Source organism: Ambystoma mexicanum, chromosome 11 (assembly GCF_040938575.1).
Source record: "Ambystoma mexicanum isolate Mex_15411 chromosome 11, UKY_AmexF1_1, whole genome shotgun sequence".
NCBI classification, from domain to species: Eukaryota; Metazoa; Chordata; class Amphibia; order Caudata; family Ambystomatidae; genus Ambystoma; species Ambystoma mexicanum.
This window is the reverse complement of record NC_090934.1, coordinates 1,261,304,561-1,261,327,196: the sequence shown is the minus strand read 5'-3', so window position 1 is coordinate 1,261,327,196 and position 22,636 is coordinate 1,261,304,561.

The following is a 22,636-nucleotide window of genomic DNA, read 5'->3' as shown; positions in this document are numbered from 1 at the left end:
AGAAGGAGCAGTAGGTGGGGGAGTCGCCATCATAGCAAAAGAAACGCTTACATTATTTAAGGCCTTCTTTAGCTGTGAAGGATGTGAAACAATCCACATGAAACTTACTTTCACCCCTCATAACTGCCTCAATATTATAGTCATATATAGACCCCCCTCACTGAGTTCAGACTATGCTCCCAATTAGCCATGCTTAAATCTACCAATGTATCTAACTTGGTGGTGGGGGACATTAATCTTTGGCGGGGAAGCAAAAAGGATAAGGAAGCCATCTTTTTACAGAAAAAATTAACAAATATGGATTTTAGTATTATAAATGAGGGCCCAACAACACCACAAGGTAATCAGCTGGATTGGATTTTAGCTAACAACCTCAAATTCTCTAGTTGCAAGACAGCGCCTTGCATATGGACTGATCATTACTTGGTCACCCAAAATATTGAACTTCAGGCACCAGGCACTAATGACAACCCCCACTCGAAGGTCACCAGTAGAAATTAAAAAAAAATCACCATTGACCACATTCGTCCATGCATAGATAAAATACTTACCTCTTTTCTGGAGAAAGACAGCTGTGAGGAAATGCTTAAGGTATATAATGCACAAATACAACTACTAGTAGATGAGATCACACCCCTCAAAACTAAGCTTATTAGAAAAAATAGTAACCATAAGAAATGGTTCAACTCAGACATAGAGGCAATTAAAATAGAGAAGCGAGCCCTTGAGAGGAAATGGCTCGCAGACAAAACCACTGAAAATAAAGAACGGTGGAAAGTATCTAATAAGAAATACAAAGAAAAAATCGAACTAGCTATAGCTGACCACTTTAATAAGGAAATTGAGTCAGCAGACAACAAAACAAGCAAACTCTTTAAAATTTTAAAGAGCGTGGGAAAACCGACAACTCTCACACCATCATTAGCTCCATCTAAAGCAGACTGTAACACTGTTCAAAATGCATTTACAGCAAAAATAGCCAAAGCCAGGCAAAACATCATTTTAGCCAGACGAAAAAGGGATGACAGCACCTATGAGTGTAAAAAGAAACAGAGTCAGGAAACGTTTATGTTTACACCTATAACGGAACCAGAATTACTAAAACTGCTTGATCTTATGAAACCTACATCGTGCGCTGAAAATGTCCTACCCCCTGACATTATTTTGCAACACAAGGAGCATTTTGCCCCTAAACTACTTAAGATCATCAATGCATCATTCAAAGAAGGCACAGTTCGGAAGAAATTAAAAAGGTGACAATCACACCCTTAGTAAAGAAGGTGGGGCTAGATCCAAAGAACCCAGGGAATCTACGTCCCATAACAAACACCAATTTCATCCTGAAAATAGTGGACAAATTGGCTACCCAGCAATTACAAGCCCACGTGGAAACATAAGAATCCCTACACCATTGGCAATCTGGCTTCAGAGCTGCTCATAGCACGGAATCAGCCATGTTGGACCTTCAAAATCATATGTTGGGCCTCATGGACAAAGGGAAAATGGGGATTCTGATGTTATTAGACTTAAGTGTGGCTTTCGACCTGGTGGACCACGACCTGCTGGTCAGAGCACTCAGAGACAACGTAGGCTGTTCGGACCTGGCCTTGAAGTGGTTGGTTTCCTTTCTTACCAACCGTCAAGCCAGAGTTCACTGGGGTGACAACTTCTCAGACCCCACCCAAATTTTGTTTGGGGTGCCACAGGGCGCGAGCCTTTCACCCATGCTTTTTAACCTATACATGCGAGCACTGGATGACCTACTGGCAGAACTGGAAGTGTTCTTCTGCAATTATGCAGATGATACACAACTTATAATAGAGATAGAGGGATCACATCAGAAAGACAGCGAGAAACTAGGCGCAATATATAGCAAAATTGATGAATGGATGCAATCCAACTGGATGTGCCTAAATGACTCAAAAACGGAGCTGATGCTCTCTGGCTCCAGCCGTCAATTGGAAAAATTGGGTGGGGAATATAAAACTTTCCAGATTAAAAAAGCCATCATTACAGTCTCCAGTCAAGTAAAGACGCTGGGTATGATGATGAATTCCTCAGTTAATTCAGAGGCTCAGGCGAATCTGTTACGTAAAAACACTGCCTATTATCTGTGATTAATGAGGGCCATCAGACCGTTCTTGAATGACAACAACATGGCTACCATTGCCAGGGCAGTAGTGCTATCAAGGCTGGACTATGGCAATGCCCTATTGATAGGGGGAAGCGCCAAACACATAGATACTTGTCAAGTCATACAAAATGACGCGGTCAGGATTGTAAAACAATTGGCTAGAAGAGACCATGTTAACACAGCGAGAGAATCTCTCCACTGGCTTAGAGTCAAAGACAGGATTGAATTTAAAGCCCTCACCTTGGTACATAAATGCCTTTTTGGCAAAGCGCCCCAATATTTGAAGAAAAATATTGAATTTTACACACCCAAGAGACATCTTCGCTCAGTTGGTAAGAACCTATTAGTCGAACAGAAATACAGGCTCAAATCCGGTATGGGCGGATCGTTCACAGTAAAGGCGGCTCAGATATGAAATGCCCTTCCGATAACTCTGAGAAGCCAAGAAAATCACCTCCAATTTCGAAAACTCCTGAAAACCCACCTATTTAAATAGTCCTCCGATATCCACCGGAACCAGAGATCTGGATGTCTAAATCACCATGCACTTATTGTGTGTCTCAGCGCCCTGATGCCTGCAAGCTTACGGCGCTATAGAAGCATATATATATAAATAAAATAAAAATCAAGAAACTCGTGCCAGAAGACTTGAAGAAATGGCTGCTGCCACTTGCCCCAAAGGCTGAGACCTCAAAGGCTGAGACCTTATAGGATGGGTATGAAATGAGCAAAGAAATTCAGGGGACTCTACAAAAGGCAGTCAATGTCTTTGCGCCCGTGAGAACTAAATTGGTCCCTTTTAGGAAATGTAATAGCTGGTTTACACAAGAGTTACACAACCTGAAATCAAGGAAAAACAAATGTTTTTTTCAATTGGAGACAATCCAAAGCAGAGAGGGACAGGGAAGAGAAATATGCTTGATCATAGGATTCAGGAATCGCAGCACAAGTCCAAAGTGTTCACAATTCTAAAGGAACTAGAAACTCCATGTCCACGCTCGCATGAAGGGCCCATAGAAAATGCTCAATGGTGCTCATTTATCCAAGAGGCTATGTTGAACAAATTGGACAAGATCAAACAAAGAATTGAGGTAAAGTGGACCAAGGTAGATTATGTATACCACAGATCCTGAAAACGACTGCCAGAACAGGAAAAACTGTTTTTAACTCCCGCCCAGTAACACAGACAAAATTGTCTGAAATTATTGATAAGCCGAAACCGACTAACTGCATGGGGGACACATGCCCAGCAGAGACATTTAAAGCATGTTCCCACATCATGATTGAAATTCTCACTAAATTCGTTAATACCTCTTTTTCAGAAAGTCATGTTCATGCTCATTTGAGAACTGCCTGGATTACTCCCTTCTTGAAGGAGGGTAGCCTGTGCCCCTTTGATGCATTAAACTATAGGCCTATTACCAACACCCCTTTTTTACTTAAGATTTTAGAATGCGTCGCTTATATTCAGATTTTAGAACATTTTAATAACCACAAGTTTTACATGAGAGACAATTTGGCTTTAGAGAGGATCATGGCACAGAGACAGCATTGTTGGACCTTAAGTCCAATTTATTGTGTGGCAGGGAAAAGGGCAGGAGGGTCATCTTGATGTTATTGGACCTGTTGGCCATCTATGATTTGGTGCATCATAGTGTGTTAATTTCCAGGTTGAAGGAGGGGGCAACCTTCTCTGAAGCTGCCACAGCTTGGATACAAACCTTCTTGGGAACTAGAACGCTCAGGGTGTGTAGTGATTCGGCGGAAGCACCGCCTAGTCTCATGCATTTCTGAGTCCCACAGGGCGCATGCCTATCGCCATCCCTGTATAATGTTTTCACTGTTCCACTTTTTTGAGTTGTTAGATGAAAAAGGCATTCAGTTCACCAACTATGCGGATGACACTCAATGTGTCATCCCATTATCAGGTAACTATGAGCAGGACACCTTAAGATTGAATGAGGTTTATGATATCATTCAAGCATAGATGGTGGAGAATGATGTTGCGTTAAACAAGGAAAAAACTGAACTCATAGTAGTCGAGACAGCAAATAAAATCAAAAAGTTAGGGGACAATTATAAGATGTTTAGGATGGCAGGTTGTGATTTGGAAACCAAAACAAAGGGTAAAACCCTCGGAATCGTCCTGGACCAACATCTTAGCATGACAGCACAAGCAAGTAGCCTGGTGTCATCGTCAGGATACTATATAAAATTGCACACCCAAATCCGGCCATTCATTTCAAAACCAAATTGCGAGATAATTGCAAGGGCCATTATTGAGTCTAAGATAGACTATTGTAGTAGTCTTCTTGTGGGCATTAACAAGTCAGAGTATTCTAGCCTCCAGGTCATACAAAACAGTGCAGTTAGAGCGATTGCGGGGCTCAGAAAGAGTGATCATGTAACCAAAACAAGAAGAAACTTACACTGGTTACCCATTGAAGAAAGGATTAAATTGCGTCTTTTAGTTATGGTGCACAAAAGCCTCACATGCACTGTGCCCTCGTATTTGAGTGAGGCTATGTCCGTAGAGGCTAACACGAGAATACTCAAATCAAATAAGATACAACAGCTAAAAGAGCTGAGATATTTGCTCACTCAAGTGAAAAAAGGTGCCTTCTATGCAGCACCTCCTATAGCCTGGAATGCCCTCCAAAAGAGCTCAGAAGGACCAGCCTGATTGAAAACTTCTAGAAGAAATTGAAGACTTTTCTCTTCAAGTAACTGAAGAATTACCTTAGGTTTTTAATGGGATCCACCCCAGTTACCCTCCCTGTTGTATGTTTGTAAGTGTTGCTTGCGCCCATAAACCTCCGGGTCCTGAGGGGTGTGTTACACATTTGTAAAGTCTAGTAAAGTCTGCCTTTCTCTCTCATCTCTACCATCTCCCTCCACCTATACTCTGCCAATTCCTACTTCTACTACCTCCTCTTTACCACTACATATTATTTCTGGGAGATTTTAATGCTAAGCAAGGCCCAAACCCTGTGACTCCTGAAGACAAGTTGTGGCTGGATGAATGTTGTGGAATGGCAAAGAGAGCGATAGGGAGTAAATGCTCTGCTATGGGCAGACTGATAGATCTATTTATGACAAAATACTTTTTTGTTGAACTAAATGGCAGGACCAAGAGTTACTCTCCCCCACTCCAACTTTCACAGTTGGGAATAGAACTTCAATCACCGACTATGGGCTTGTGAACTGCTTTTCATTTAAGAAAGTCGCAGACTTTATTATCTGCGTTCGCCCGGAAAGCGATCACAACCCAATGGTCTTACATTGTATGCTTGATGGGGACGAAGGTGATCTCCCAAATCTGGACGGGTCTCTAAAGCGGATTTGTCCCATGAAAAAGATTTCGAGAACAGATGTTCGCAAAGTGCTAGCAGATGAGGATATCTCTAAAATATGGGACAAGATATAAAGCTTTGTTGCATGCGGACATGATGAACCTGTTTGAATGTATTCAGCTGGGGATTAGAAAATTAGTTGTGCCCGCCTCCATAGCAATGCAGCGCACCACAGGGCCAGTGAGGGCGGATGTCCACTGGTTCAACAGCGAATTCAGGCAGACATAGCCTCTCATAGACAGAAGTCCACAGTAAACCACTTCTTCCACCTGAAGAAAGAAGAAATTGCTTACGAGAAAGAAAACTCAGTGAAAGGTAACCAACCAAAAATAATCTGGGGTCTAGCCAGGGAAGGGCTAATGCTCTCAGATCTCAACCCTGGGGGTGGACAAGCGAGGGAGGATCACCTGGGTAGGGGTGCCAGGGGTTATGTTCTGGGAATTGCCCCAGGTGAGATGCAGTATTGTACTGGAGAAGAAGGAGAGGAGGAGCTGCCATTCTGAAAACCAAAAGTGACACTTTCAGTAATAGAATTCATAATGCCAAGTCCAGTTCCAAAGAACTCTTTACCATCCTCAAGGAACTTGAGTAACCTATATCTCCTCCGGACTCAGGCAATAAAGATGCCCTTTGGTTTGTCAACAATCAAAAGGCATTATTAGATAAAATCTCACTACTCCAAACTAAAATTGAAGCAAAGAAAACGGAGCCTCGCATCTACGGCCAAACCTAGGGAACTCCATTCCTCCCCACCAAAACTTTGCAGCTTATTTGACTTCACCCCAGTCACCCCCAATGATGTAGAAAAGATTATCGCTAACCTTAAGACATCTAAATGCCAGGGTGATATCTGCCCTGCCACTATTATAAAGGAAGGGGCTAAGGAATTTGCACCCTTCATCACCTCCTTCATTAACACTTCATTCGCATCATGCCCTGTTCCAAAAAATCTCAAAGATGAATGGGTCATGCTTCTTATCAAAAAACCTAATCTCGACCCTAGTATTCCTACCAATTACAGACCTATAACAACCGTGCCTTTTCTTTTGAAAATCTTAGACAACACAGCCTACATCCAAATATAGAACCATCTCGAAGCCAATAATCTCTTGGGCCTCCGGCAATCCTGATTTAGACAGAGGCATGGCACTGAGACAGCCCTCTTGGACTTGAAAGTCCAGATGGACAATGCTAAAGACAATGCAAATCTGGCCATACTCCTCCTGCTCGACTTATCGGCTGCTTTCGATTTAATCGATCATAACATCCTAACCCCTCATCTAACTACAGCTGCCTCCTTTTCCACCAAAGCTGCTGTGTGGGTTCACTCTTTTCTCTCAGACAGAACCATGAGGGTCTTTGCCCCTTGAGCTTCAGCAGAACCTTCCCCAATCACATGCAAAGCTTCCATTCAACCACTTAGATGACCTGGGCGTATCCTACACAAATTATGCGGACGATACGCAAATTCTCATCACTTTATCAGGATCATACGACAAAGACTCCACACTCCTAAACGAAATGTACACTAGAATTCAAGCATGGATGGCTAAAAACGGTCTGTCTCAATGATGGCAAAACCGAGCTTCTGCTCATTGGCTTTTGGCAACGGCTCAATAAAAAGGGACGCCGAATACACCGCATTTAACATTGATGGAAACATCATCAAAGTTGCCAAGGATGCCAATAAATTAGGAGTCTACTTGGACTCTACCCTCTACCTCTCCAGACAAGTAAATGCTACAGCTTCAGCAACAGCATATACTGCTAAACTAATAAACGCATGCAGACCTTTCTTGTTCACTAACAGTTGCATCACAGTAGCAAGGTCTCTCATACTTTCTAAATTGGATTATTGCAACACTTTATACTTAGGCACTAGCAAGCACAACCTAAATAAGCTACAAGTGTTGCAAAATAACGCCCTGAGATCGGCCTTAAACATCCCTCGTTCGAACCACATCTCACAAGCCAGACGTGACATCAACTGGCTCCCTATACAAGACAGGATCACCTTCAGAACACTTATGATCACCCACAAGTGCCTGGCAAATTTAGCCCATAAGTACCTAGTTAACAAATTCTCTAGAAAACAATCCTCTAGACCCACCAGAACCAACTACTCTCACTGCCTTAACATCCTAAATTCAAACTGCATAAAGCCGGTGGATCTAGCTTCCCGGTGCTGGCCACCAAGACTTGGAATTCTTTGCCCCCTGCTCTCAGAGTTGAACCCTTGTTCCCGTCCTTCAGAAACAAGGTAAAATCTTGGCTCTTCTCTCAGCTTACCTAATTCCGCTAATACACCATTGTTTCTTCATGGATTCTTAGACAACCAGCCTTAATAGGATTTACTACTAGATCTTTGACACTTGTCAAATGCCCTTGGAGATATCACCCTGTTTTCCGAAGACATGCGTTCTGATCTGTAACTCAGGACAGCTGCCTTCCATACCTAGTATTGCACTTTCATGACATTATATGTGTACAGGTGCATTCCTTGTTGGGACTGCACCTCGCGTTCATTGTACATTTGTTTTTTTAATTCTATCTTGTCTCTACTGATAACTGCATTTCCATGTTGTAACAACCTCTGTTTCGTCAAGCAAAAGTGCCCAGATACCCTTGGGTTCGGTATATAAGCAAATAAACTAAACTAAACTAGACGATATACCTTGAGCCTTTGTAGGTTATAATACATTTACCCACTTTCTTTCCGTTGAATCTAGCTTATCCAAATCTACCATCCCCTCTGTATATAACCAATCCCCTAGGATCTCAAACCCTGTCACATTCAGAAACCATATCTCTCAGAATCCCTGTCGTCCTGTTTTCTACCCGACTGCTCACAATCATTCTTCTCCACTTCCCTCTGATAATTCATTCCCGAACACCCAGTCTACCTTGATAAAACACTACCGTTCCCACAATCGCCTCTGTCCATTTCACGATCCCAGCTATTCCCGTTTACCTCACAAACCCTCCAAAACCCACTCTTCCGAGATCACCAAAAACCCCTCTAACATGAGGGTTATAATTCCATATAACACCACTTCCCCGTCCTACCACGCAGAAACTATATCTCTCTGACTTTTCCCGACACGAAAGAGGGAGATCCAAGGGGTGAAAAGCAATCACCCAACACCACGAGGAACAGGGCTCAGCGTCCGGAGGAGGGGGACTCAGGGGTGAAGAGCCCTTACCCTAAATAAAACCAGGAAACAAACTTTCATTTTGTTAAAGGAACTTTTGTTTTGTTTCTTGAACACGTCAGGCTCTCGAAGGAAAGACACTTTTAAGGGAAACAAGACTTGGCCATAGAGGTTCCTGAAAAACTGGAACAGAACTGTCGACTCGTGTTGGAGGAGCTCGAGTGTGTGCTGTGCTCCAAGGTCCCGACCAAACAACAAGGAGAGGAGGTGGAATTAAACCGTTTGACCAAACTGACCCCCTAATATTAGGTGCACCTAAATAACATAAACTAAAGACTTGGTCAACAGTGTGTCTTCACAGGGTGAGATGTCCAACCTCACCTAAGGAAAACCTGAAAAGAGGGAAGGATTAATTTCCAATACCTCTAAAGGGTTAGTAGCCACCTCAAGGACTACACAGTGAAGAGTAGATACAAAGTAATGCACATTGAACAGATTATTTGTATATCAATTTTATTTAAGCACTCAACAATAATTAAAAATCACAATAAAAATGCCAAGGGGGCATAGTTCATCTCAGTTAATACAAATCTTTGGCACAGTCCATAAGAAATTGCACAAAAGGGAAAAACCAAAACACAATTATAACAACTTAAGTACACCGGGATCGGGAGTGTACAAAAACCATAGAAAAATATACGGTTAATGAAATAGTAAAGCAAGAATATATGTCTAATTCAACTGTCTCATTGTCAGCCCAACCTGAAAATAAGTTGTCTGACATCAAAAGAATGAAAAAACTGCATTCACCACTGAATCTCACACTCCTTCACTCCCATTCAACCCAACATGTTTCATTCCTCACTCATTCCAAACACACACAGTCAGGGGAAATCCATCAGGGGCATGCATCTAAAAACAATATGTGCCAAGGTTGTCAATAAGATTGGCAAAGATAATCTCAACGCCACAAGGCTTGATTAGTTACAATCAGGACATGGAGTACTCTCAAACTGTGCTCAACCGATCCACGCACTAATAATGTCATGTGGGGGTTGACTAATTTGAAGTACCAGCGAAGCAGCTATTTCCTGCTACTGTGGTGATCTTCAAATTTCCTCCAGTGGACTACTTCGAAACACCAACCAAACAGCTATTTTCTGCTACTGTGCTAAGCTTCAAATTTCCTCCAGCGGAGGGTGGACAGCAAACACCTGTGAACAAACAAAGAGATTGAGAGACCAGTGAGTAAAATCTCTCTCTCAACAGACTGTTAAGTTACATCGTCTGTGGAGCTATCATGTGCTCCAATTTAATGCACCAAGAAGGGCGTTGTAACATGGAAAGGCTCATTTCTGTTGAAAACATAATGGCGAGGGAAGATCTCAGGATGAACAATCATCACTTGTTCGATCTAGTTATCAAAAACATGTTCATCTGGCCTCCGCTGAAGGCGGAATGAACCCATTTGTGCAGGTCCCAATTAACCAAAATTGGCCATGGAAACGACCAGAAACATCAGCCAACCTGGCTTTAACATCGAATTCTGCAAGCTTATCAAACGAGAGAGCTTCAGTGTCGCACCCTAAGGAGGTGTGAATTACAAGCCTAAAGTGGTGGGTCCCGTGCGGCAAGAGCTCACAATCAATCCGAGTGCGATCACAGAGTCACTCTTCAATTGAAATGAAGCGACCTGTAAATAATGCAAAATAAGTAATGTTACTCATGCTCCGGGACGCCTACATCGCGGGGTAGTTTCAAGATATATTACAAAACGGTGGCTCATGTGTCATTACCTTGTCTTCATTCACAGAGCATATCTGTCGTGTTCAGCTGTAGTAGGAGCACTTGCTTCAATATCTCTCCTCCCAACCTGGGTGTGTCTATGGATACGAAGCAGAGTGTAACAATAAATGTTAATTATACCGTTGAGGTGACTAATGAGATACAAAAAAGTATCAATGGAAAACATCCTAATGGCGGCATACAAAAGTTATCATAAGCCAACCCGCAGTCTAAGCTGCAACTGACATCGCTTTCCAGTGGTCAGTTTAAGGCAATTGCCTCGCTGTAATTGAAGCCTGGTAATACAAAGTGGCAGAAACAACCTACAGCATTATACCAGCAAAAGATTACTTGCAACAGGCTACCCCGAAAAACTGACGTATCTGGTGAAGAAACGCACCCTTAATAACAACATGCAGGCTCTCTTGGAGTACAAAAATTGTCCTTAGATTAAAGATGATGACAAATTGGTGTTTGTGAATACAATCAGCCATTTTTCTAATCAAATCAAAAAGATCATGCTTACGAACTGGAATGCTTAGAATGAAGTGATAAACCACTTGACAAGTCAGTAGTGGTGTTAAGACGGATTTCTGAACTCTGTCCTGGTGGCGCAGAAGTTCAGAAGGTCAACCTAATTACTTGGAACAGGGTAACCTCTCGACAAGCCAGACCAAGCAGGGTAGCGATCGCGGCAGTCAAGACTAGGTCTCAAGAGGGGTGAGGGTGACTGAAAGCCCGCAATGAGCACATAAAGCAAGGACACTTACAAATTACTCCAAACAGGTGTTATATTAAAAATATATACACATTTATTCCAAGGCCTTTGCAACAATGACCGTAGCGAGAAATCACGATAAAACTCTAATAAACCAACACATACCAAACCAATACAATATATATACAAATACAAACGAGTCTAAAGTGTTAGATGCACAAAATGTGTAGTCCACCTAGAAGGGGAGGAAAACAGGCAGTGTGAAATAATGATTAGACCCAGTCCGCCTTCAGAGGCACCTAACTAAAAGGAAGTCCAAGCCCTACGAAGAGTGGAGCCTTGTGCTCAAAAGTACCTGCACACGCTGGTGCCAACGGGCAAAAAGGGGAGTCTCTTCGAGGGAATCAGGCAGTTCAGTTCGGTGCACAAAAGAAGATGAACAGAGTTCCGCGACTCAAGCGCAGCCTCCACTGTGGGCAGAAGCAGAGCGCGAGTACGGAAAGGCGTGCTGTTTGACACAGCGGGGAAAAGCTATGGGCTCCTGCAGGAGGGCGACCAGTTCCTAGCTATGCTACTCACCGGTCCCCGATGCAAGCAGACCCAGGCTTCTGCGTGTCAGTTTCAGCAGGGGACGTCTCGTCGTCGTGTAGATTCTGCAGCAGCAGAGTTGAGTTAAAGATGTCCCAAACGAAGTGAAGCCGCACAGTTTGTTACCACAGCAGGGCAACGGAGCGGCCGTGTGTATCTCAGCCAAATGTACACTACTCACTTCAGACCTGGGAATGCCAAGTGTACGAATCGTGTGAGAGTGACAAGGACTCAAAATACAACACAACCTGGCAGTGGTTACAGAGCAAGACTCCTGGGTAGGCTGGTCAGTCTGCTGGATGGCTCAGAGACACTTCCGAAGGCTTACGTGCAGGAGATGGTAAAGATGCCGAGAATAGCTGTCCCCGCTATTCCAAGGGTCGAAGTACCAGTACAGGCCTTCTGGTTCGATCAGAGGTAGAAAGGGTTTCACAAAGCGACAGCAGTGCAGAGGAGCAGTCCTTCAGCGGGTCACCAGCGATTCCTCGGTTCAGCCTCGTGGTTGCAGGATACTTGGCTCCTGTATTCCTTTGTTCGTGAGAACTCAGGAGATCGACATGGTAGTGGCGTTTCCAGCCCCCTCTTATCCACGGTTCCCTTCGCGCCAAAACGGAGGGGACCCAATGGGAGATCCGCTCATCAAACACTCACACCATATGTGGACCTATCACGGACCACGGTGGTCCCAGGCATTTACACCACACTAGACTCTCTGGCACCCAGGATGTGTATTGGGACCAGACATCCCAGCCCACATCCTGGAGGCACACACAAGGCCTGTAGAAGCCCGCGAAAGCATCTTTGTTTCGTGGGAAAGTACATGCCCAAAATAAGGAAGGCCCCGGGTCGGCTCGACCTGGGGAAGGTGAAGGGGGCAAGACGGTCAGCGGACAGGACTAAGGAGCCTCGTGGTCTGGCCATTTTGGGAGCCAGGCCACCATTTTGGGCGAAGCGCGAGAAACGCGCTTAAAACGCCAAAAGGAGCTCAAAAACACAAGAAATGATCGCTGCCACCATTCCCGTCCATGATTCACTTGCACCGATCATTTACAATCCAAACAGAGTATCTAGGGCCTGTTGAAGACTAGAGACCCAAGAGAGCAGTAACTTAGCTTACAGTGCCCTCTTGTGTCATGTTGCACGAAAGCTGCAACATGATAAAGAAACTACGGAAAACAGCGTTTCCCGGTACTGACTGTCTTAAGGGCATGTCAGTTTCCCCATAAGAATGGAGCGAAAGCCCAGAGGAGTGCGGCAGAAGGCTGCACTTCTCTGGCAAAGTCTAGATCATGGTGAAAACAACAGCAAAAAGTTTAGGGGTTGCCACAGGGAAGGAAAATTACCCACAATTAAGAAATCTTTCCTAACAAGTGGCGTTTAAAAGAAGCTGCAATCTAAAAGAACTTATAACATGGAATGACGTGAGCTTGAGAGCTAAAAAACAAAGTACCATCTCTGAAAAATAAGGGCCTTCCCAAATTGATGGGCCATTCTGCCGGTGGGCGTTGCACTTGCTGTAGCTCTACCTCGGGTGAAAACTCTCATAATGTAAAAGTGAGTTTTTATCGGTATTCTTATGAAAAGGTTTCACACTTAACTTTTTATTGCTGGAATTAGACACTATCGTGATGTCTAAGAAGTTCAGTTCTTGCTTGCCCTGGCTGGGTATAAGTAAACTTCAAAAACGATCTTGCACATTCAACCAATTAAAAAACTCATTCAGTTCTTGTGTATTTCCTTGCCATATGACGAAAATGTCATCTATATACCTTTTCCAGGTTCTGATCTTATATTTGTACATATTGAACTCAGTCAGAATTTCATTGACTTCAAACTGCTCGATATAGAGATTAGCCCACTCGGTGCTACGGTAGCCCCCATTGCGGTGCCCTGTATCTGTCTGTAGTACTCACTGTTGAAATGGAAGTAGCTCTCAGTGAGAGCCATTTCGGCACACCAGAGTATAAATGACATTGGTGTTGAGGAGCCAGGGTATTCTAAAAGTAGTCGTTCTTCCAGCATATCTAATGATGCCCTTTGTGGTATATTCGTATACAGGGCGACAACGTCTAAGCCCACTAATAATTCGCAGCCTGGATCAAATGCAAGGCCCTCCACTTTGTTAATCATCTGGATCGTATCTTGTACGCAAGATTTCATCTTACGTACCAATGGTTGAAGGAAAAAGTCAGTAAAACTGGAAAGAGGTTCCAAGACTGAATTGACCGCCGATACAATCAGTCTTCCTGGTGGATGTGACATACTTTTGTGAATCTTGGGCAATATGTAGAATTATGGGATTTGAGGTTTGATGGCACACAGAAGATCTGCTTCTTTATGTGAAATCCATCCGCGTTCTTTTGCCTTGATCACTTTCATGCAAATACATTCTTGTAATTCGCTGGTAGGGTCAGCTCCAAGGTCCCACCTTACCCTGTGCTCCAAAAGTAGGGAAGGAAGAACCAAGCTACTGCACCCTGACATATTATTTAAGAACACTTTTTTTCTTTTCTTGAAAACCACCCCAGACCCTTTTTGTAGTAGTTGTAAGGCTTGGCAATAGGTTTCTTAGTATATGCCCTTTTTATTTGACACAACGCCACTAGGGCTGCCTTATTTTCATTTGATGGTCGATGCTTGCTGCTATCATAGATTTAGGTTTAGATTAGGTGTTTTTCCAACCTGTATACAGTTTAATAAACACCCTTGAACTTTGATCACTTGTGTCTGTCTTTACTGTTGCCACCATGGGTTCCTTACATATGGTGTCAGGAGTTGGATGTGATCCAATTGATAATAGCTGGAGAACCCTGTTACCCGTAGAGAATCCAAATAGAGACCTCCATACCCCTTTGCAATCCTTAGAAATCTTAAACTCACATGACAAACCCTATCAAAACCCTTTTGCCCTCAATGGTGAGAGATCAATGGAAAGCATTCCCTTCCCGTGGTTGCAACAGAAAATAGGAGTCCAATTCTTCCCCTTAATATCTCAAGCTATTTTTCCCAACTGAAAAATGATAGAAGGAAATAGCTATTGTCACTGATGTCTCTACACCTATCGTGTCCCAGCGAGAGATAAAATTGTGATTCTGTCTGGGCTTACAGATGAGCTATTCTACCACCTCCGACATGATACTCCATAAATGGCCGAGAATAGAGATCTTTCCCATCATATCATGTGGAAATGAGCCAAGTTTTGCTGTGCTCAACTTTTCTCCTCTTCCCAGAACTATTCAGCGGGGTGAAGTACTAGGAACTCTCATATATGAGGACCTATGGAGCTCCCACTGGAGAACTCCACTAAAAATCCAGATAGGGTTAATAAGCTTCCATTAAGACCTCCCTTCCTCGTCCCAGAAAATCACCATCTTTCGAAACACAAGAGATATAAAATCCCATCATTAGAGAATTTCCTCTCTAACTCATTTCAGGGGAAAAGACAATATACACAAGAGACATCAAACTCCCACAGGTTGAGGGCAGGAGAAGATGGAAATTTGGGAGATGAAACACATAGGGAACCCAAGTTGGGAAAAATGCCATCCCGTGAAACAGCAGGAGGACATTTTAAAACCCCTTCTATCGAGAATGTCATACAGGAACCCCATCCTTTCTACTCGGAGGGGAAAATAAAGGGCGAACAAACCAGAATAGAGCAAACTCCAGAGAACCCTAAGACCCAGGAATTTTTTTTAGCCCCCTGAATAAGAACTAAAGAGGGTCAACATCCACTGTATGCCTAAATGAGTCTGAAACCTCTCATTTTGAACAGTGCCTGTTCTATGGAGAGTGGGGCCACACTGTGGAGATCTGCCCAGACAATCTATAGTAGGAGCTGATGGAAGCTCAAGAAAGGGAAAGAAAGATAGAGAGAGAAGGAGAGGTGAGGGAACTCTTTAAATCATCTCCCGAACATACCCGGGTTGACCAAGAAAGGGTTGAGGACGCAACCAGTAAACTTCTTTTTATGATAGCGGAGGAGATCGATCAGAATATATGCTGGCAGTGTTGGAACAGCAACCTGGTTGTTCCACAAAGAAGTTTCTTAGTGAAACAACCCTGTGCAACCAGCATAGGGGAAGGACATGTGAGAAACCTGAGGGTATTCTCCTGAGTAGACCTCGAGAATCCCTTATTCAGGTGGCCAGGGAAGGGTTGACGCTCTCAGATCCTAACCCTGGCAGTGGACGAGCGATGGAGGATCACCTGGGTAGTAGAGCCTGGGGTTATACTCGGGGAATTGCCTAAGGTGAGACGCAGTATTGTACCAAGGAAGAAGGAGAGGAGGACGATATACCTGAGGCCTTTGTAGGTTATAATACATTTTCCCACCTTCCTTCAGTTGAATCTAGCTTATCCAAAACAACCATCCCCTCTGTATATAACCAATCCCCTATGATCTCAAACCCTGTCACATTCAGAAACCATATCTCTCAGAATCCTTGTTGTCTTGTTTTCTACCGACTACTCCCAATCATTCTTCTCCACATCCCTCTGAAAATTCATTCCCGAACACCCTGTCTACCTTGATAAAACACTAAGATCCTGACAATCCCATCTATCCATTTCACAATCCCAGCTATTCCCATTCACCTCACAAACCCTCCAAAACCCACTCTTCCGCGATCACCAAAAACCCCTTTAACATGAGGGTTATAATTCCATTGAACACCTCTTCCCTGTCCTACCACGCAGAAACGTTATCTCTGCCCTTTCCCCGACACGAAAGACAATGGGCTAATATGCAATCTGTTTACTTGAGATGTCCCAACCCAAGCGTCAGGAAAAGCCAGGCAATTAACCTGAATCACACACACCTTACAGCCCTTTCCGTTCCCCGCAGGGATAAAAGATGGAGCAAGAGAGCACAGTACGAGCAAGGCAGACCACACGACAAGACAGCTATCCAGGTCCGTCAGTTCAAGAGGAGGAGAAAGACAGTGAATATCGAGAGGCTAGCAAGAAGAGACACAATCTTGCCCTTTCCGACACAGACTCGCAAAACCTCTGCAGAGGGAATCACAAGACCGAGGACAAGAGCCCAAGTGTGCTGCAACAGATGTCAACGGTACATGGAGCTTGTCAACGCTGATAAGCGGGAGCAAGGGAAACTCCTGCTACCCTGGTACCAGCCTTGACTCCAGTTATGCAGAAAGCCGAGCAGTTCATCACAGCCGGTGAGTCGAGGCAAGAGCTGATAAGAGCCGGGCTGTGGTGAATGAAAGATGCAAAATGGCAAATTGAACCAAGTTCAAAGGTCTGTAAAAGGGTTGAGGGCAAACCAACTGCAGAGCTAACCGGCACATGTGGGTGCTAACTTGTGAGACTCTGGTTGATCCCCGTTTGAATGAAACTACAGGTACCAGAAGGCCGTAGGAGACCCGCCAAGTTAGGTCAAAGTGGTCATAGAGGAGGTCAAGCGAAATCCCTGTACAGTCGAAAGCCTTTGACCTAAGAACTGTGAGAAAGCAAGGGAAGTGAATACCCGAAACATTTGTGAATGTGAAGTTGGCAAGAGTGAACCCGACCGAGGGATGCTGATGAGAAGGGGGCAAGTCTAAAGTCCCAAGAAACAGTGTGTTGACAAATGTGAACCCGGCCGACGGATGTCCACTATGAAAAAAGTCATTGGGCCTCATTACAAGTTAGCCGGTCCGGATTTAACGGTGTGGGTTCTGTGGCCGTGTGGTGTTACACCTGCCATGTCTGACCTGGTGGGCATAACGCAACTGGCCGCATATGGACGTGGAAACACTGGCACCATTACCGCATGGTGCCGGTGTTTCCACAGCCCTCATTCCCGTGGACTCCACGGGAATGGGGAGTAACAGGACGCCGGCTCTGGAATTACCAGACCACTGGGGCTGTAATGCCCCGGTAAGTCTGGCAAGTCCGGAGCCAGTAAATCCCGACAGGTATGGCGGCAGCCTGCCGGTTTTACCGGCACGGCTACTGCCAGACTCGTATTGAGGCCCATGGACATTTAAGAAGGGTCCGAGCCCAAATGAGGGAGATCCAGGGGTTCAGCTATTAGCCAAAGTGCATTGTAAAAAGACCAACAGTCGAGAGAGATCTGAGCCCAAACGAGGGCGATCCAGGGGTGAAACCATCACCCGAGAAAAGCCAGAGTGAACCCGGTGGAGGGAGGCAGAAAGCACAGAGGGGTCGGCGCCCAGAAGAGGAGGACCCCGGGGTGAATCCATTACACGAGAAATACGTAAAACAGAACGTTTTGTTTGTTAGTTCGTTTTTCGTATGGTAAACCTATCAGGCCCTTGGGACCAGGACACCAACCACCGAAGGCCTTGATATTAAAAGCAATTGTTTTAGGATCCAACCCCAGAAGAGGGAGTTCCAAGGGGTGAAAAGCAATCACCCAACACCACAAGGAACAGTAATCAGTGCCCGGAAGAAGGACATCGAGGGGTGAAGAGACCTCACCCTAAATAAAACCAGGAAACAAACTTTCATTTTGTTAAAGGATTTTTTGTTTTGTTGCTTGAACACGTTAGGCCCTTGAAGGCAAGAGACTTTTAAGGGAAATGGGACTTGGCCATCGAGGCTCCTGATAAACTGGAACAGAACTGTCGACTCATGCTGGAGAAGCTCAAGTGTGTGCTATGTTCCAAGATCCCACTTTGGCCTGTGCTCAAGGAAGGGGAAGGAAGAACCAAGCTACTGCATCCTGACATATTCTTTAAGAACATTTTTTTCTTTTCTTGAAAAACATCCCAGACCCTTTTTGTAGTAGTTGTAAGGCTTGGCAATAGGTTTCTTAGTATAGGCCCTTTTGATTTGACACAACGCCACTAGGACTGCCTTATTTTCATTTGATGGTCGACGCTTGCTCCCATCTTAGATTTAGGTTTAGATGAGACGTTTTTCCAACCTGCGTACAGGTTAATAAACACCCTTAAACTGTGATCACTTGTGCCTGTCTTTACTGTTGCCACCATGAGTTCCTTTACACTTGCATGCCCCTGTATCCACGATCCAAGGTAGAACTGGGCCACTCTCTGGGCCTAACATTAACTGAAATTGAAGATCAACTAAGGATTCTAAAAAAAAGTGAAAGCCCAGGACCCAGATGCCCTCAGACCTGAAATTTATAGGGGGTCGGGGGGAGCAGGGATTGGTGGGCCCCTGCACTGGTTCAGGTTTATAATTCCCTAGCCACCCTGACTGACCGTCCTATTGCATGGCAAATGAGTTTTATTATCCCCCTATTCAAAAAAGGGGATATTTCTGACCCACACTGCTGTCGCCCAATAGCACTAGTTGACACGTCATATAAGATTTACGCTGCCTGCCTGGCAGACAGATTGTATGCGTGGGCCTCTGAGAATAATGTGGTCCCAAATACGCAGGCAGGTTTTCAAAAAGGTTACTCAACAATAGACCAGTGCTTTATCCTACATGCGATTGTCACAAAGGACGGAAGCTGCGGCTATTTTCTGCATTTCTTACCTTGTCCAAAGCATTTGATTCCATTAACCGCGTGTTAATGTGAAAGAAATTCAAATCTATTGGGGTTCCACCTGTGCATCCGGCTGCAATTAAAGCTTTATATGGAGACTCTAGGATATCCGTCAGTTGTGATGATCAGTACGGGTACTCGAGAGAATTTAGCAGCAACAAAGGGGTCAGACAAGGTTGCCCCCTTGCTCCCCTTCTATTCTCTGTTCTATTCTCTCTATTTTTATGTGATTTTAATCCTACGGCCAGACAAACATCTCTTATCCCACCATCTCTTAACTGGGTCCAGGTAAGCGGATTATTGTATGCAGATGACCCAGTGCTGCTGTATTGAACCCCCAAAGGCTTACAGCTGAGTTTGGACTATGCCAATATGTATTTTAATAACCATGGGCTTACACTAAACCTTGTCAAATGTAAGAATTTGGTGTTTTGGGAAATAAATGAAGAATACCCCTAGTAGGTCTCTTAAGAGTGAATCTCTTAAGGTTGTGAACGTGTATAAGTACCCAGGCCTGTTATTCATCTACAATGGGCCGTGGAGAAAGCATATAGGAATAATTTCTAACCAAGCCCAAGTCGCCTTTGGCGGACTCATGCGCTTCTACCAGCAATTCGGTGCGAAACGCCTAGATAAATGTTTGCAGGTAATGCAGTCCAAGATCAATTTGGCTACTCTTTACGGAGCGGAAATGTGGTGTGTGTAAGGAAGGCATGGTATCAAACAGTAAGACAGACACAAGTGATCACAGTTCAAGGGTGTTTATTGAACTTCAACTCGGTTTGAAAAACGCCTATCTAATCCTAAATCTAAAGATGGGAGCAAGCTATGACCATCAAATAATAATAACACAATACTAGTGGTGTCTTCTCAAAATAAAAGGGCCCACACCAATAAACCTATTGCCAATCCTTACTTCTAAATACAAATAGTGTGGCAAACAATGTTATACAAAAGAAAAGTGTTCAAGAAATGATAGGTCAGGATATTCAAGCTGTTGGTCTCTCTTCCCCACATTTTCAGCACGGGACAATACGGGACACTCAAGCTTAGCACAGTCTCTGGCTTCTCTAGCATGACGCTACAGTTCAAATCTCTGTATCAGGGTCTTCTATGTCAAAGTCTCTTTGCCATTCCAAGTCTCTTACTTCAGAGGGCCTGATGCGAAAAACAAACATTCAAAAGTTCCTTTCTCCTCAGGATTCTCATATACAACTTCTTGGGTGATTTTCGATTCAGCCTGGGCCACCCTCCGCCATGCTCAGACCCACTTTAAGACAAAGCTTTCAAATGATCTCCCTCTGTTGGGCTCGGGCCAAATCCATGTACTTTTCCAAACTTTATCTACTTCATCAAAATTGAAGACTTTCGACTGTGCGCAGGATTTGATTTGACCCATCACAGGACCATTTCGATTCACATTTATTCATTCTCTTTCAATTGATCTCCCTCTGCCGGGCTCGGGCCAACTTTATCTACTTTTATCACTTCTCAGCTGGTACCTTACAGAGGCCTTGGATTGAGCACCCAGGCGGTGCCAGACCACTCTGTCAAAGGTGTTGTAGCTTGCTTTAAAGTTCAATCACTCATCAGCAGTCTAACTTCATTCGCGTTTTAACAATGTTCGTTCCAGCGCTCGCCATACAATGTTGCTGCTTGCAACCTTGGATTTCAACACAGACCACACTCACCAGCTGTGTTGCTTTCACTGAAGCAGCTTTTTTTGTTGGAGCCAAAGTCAGTACCACGGTGGCTGGAGATTCACCCCGCCTTGATTACTGGCACGGGAGAGCCCCGGGCACCTCCGACACATAATGCAGGATTCTTCAGCCTGGTTTCCTGGTCTTACACTTTTTCGCGAGATTTCGTGGAAGTAATGGTTCCTTGTCGAAAAGGTCAATGGAATGTCCCTCCTTGGGACCTCCTTTTGCTTTCGTTAAACTGCCATCTTGGAAGTGCTGTTTCCTCGTGTGCTTTGCCTCGCTCAGAGTGTACTCTCGTGCTCTGCCTTTTATCCATGCAGGGAAGTGTAATGGAAGTCAAGTGTGAGTGATTGTCGATAATTTCTTGATCTCACCTGACAATTGAATTGGGCACGTCATACGGCTCGGGTGTTAGCCTGTTTTCCCTTAAAGCAGGCTGTCAGCGAGAAAGTGTATGTGTTGTAAAAGGGGGGCATGGTAGAGTTCCTAAATTTCCTTCCGGGTAGCATGGGGTAAAGGTGTTAGAGGGAAGGGGATACCACATCTCACCATCCGGTGTCCCACTACCACACCCTGAAGACCGTTCACCCAGGTGATCCTCCCGCACTGGTACACCCGCAGGAACTGGATCCAAAAGCGATGGCTGTGTCCTGACCACCTGGATGACAGTTCCCGGGGACTAGTGGGTGAGACACCTTCTGTTCTCATAGGTGCCACCCCGTGCAGGCATCTGGAGACAGTGCAAAACAAGGGTCTTCGCAGGTTGATGGGTCTACCTCCTAACTCCCCTGCAGATGCTGTTCGCTTTGAACTAGGTGTATTAAATATCTCCCTTTTAGCAGAATAGCGCTATTTGTAAAAAAAATGCAAGTGCCTACATGGCCCTTTTTCGAACTCTAATTTATTGATGGTAGTGTTGGAACTCAGCAAATATAGTCAGTGAAAATTGGTTCTCATGTGTGCAGAACTTAATGTCTCATTGGAAAATGATGGCCGGGGAGGGACAGGCAGCACATTTAAAAGCTGGCCACAAATTCATCCTTAAAAAAGGGCTGGCGAGTTAGAAGTGGTGCCTTCTTAGAGCAAGTGATTACGCTCCCGTCCTAAGGTTCTGTGACCTTATCTTGTTGATTCCAAAATCCTCACCTACAATAGTAGAAATCCAGACCCTGTGGGTGGACCAGTGTGGCAGGATCACCTGGGTGAGGGGTCTTCAGGGAGTGGGGGTGAGACAACCGATGGTGAGATGCAGTATTCCCCCCTTTTCTGTTCATCGACCCATCTTATTTTGCAGGATTATCCCAACCCCCCTTTTACACAAACACTGCCTCCTTTCTTCCACCAATGTCTGAGCTCACATGCACCTTTATGCACACCTTTAACCTCTCCCCTCTGTCCTTCTACTCTCACACTCTATTCTCTATCTCTCTCACACACACTCTCTCTCAGTCACTCTCTCACACCGCTTATACTCTATACTACTTTAACACACACTCTCCCTCTCTCTCGCTCTCTCTGTGTGTATCTCTCACACACACACACTTTCCGGCACTCTCGCACACCACAATCTTTAAAATCCTTCTGTCCACTGCCAACCCTCTACCACATGGTGTTTGCTCTTGACCTCACCCGAACACCTTTCATCTTTGCTCTGTCTAGCTGGGCTTTTATAGCCAAGCCTACCCTGTGTCAGTCCTCCCCAGGGTTCACACTGGTTGTTGCA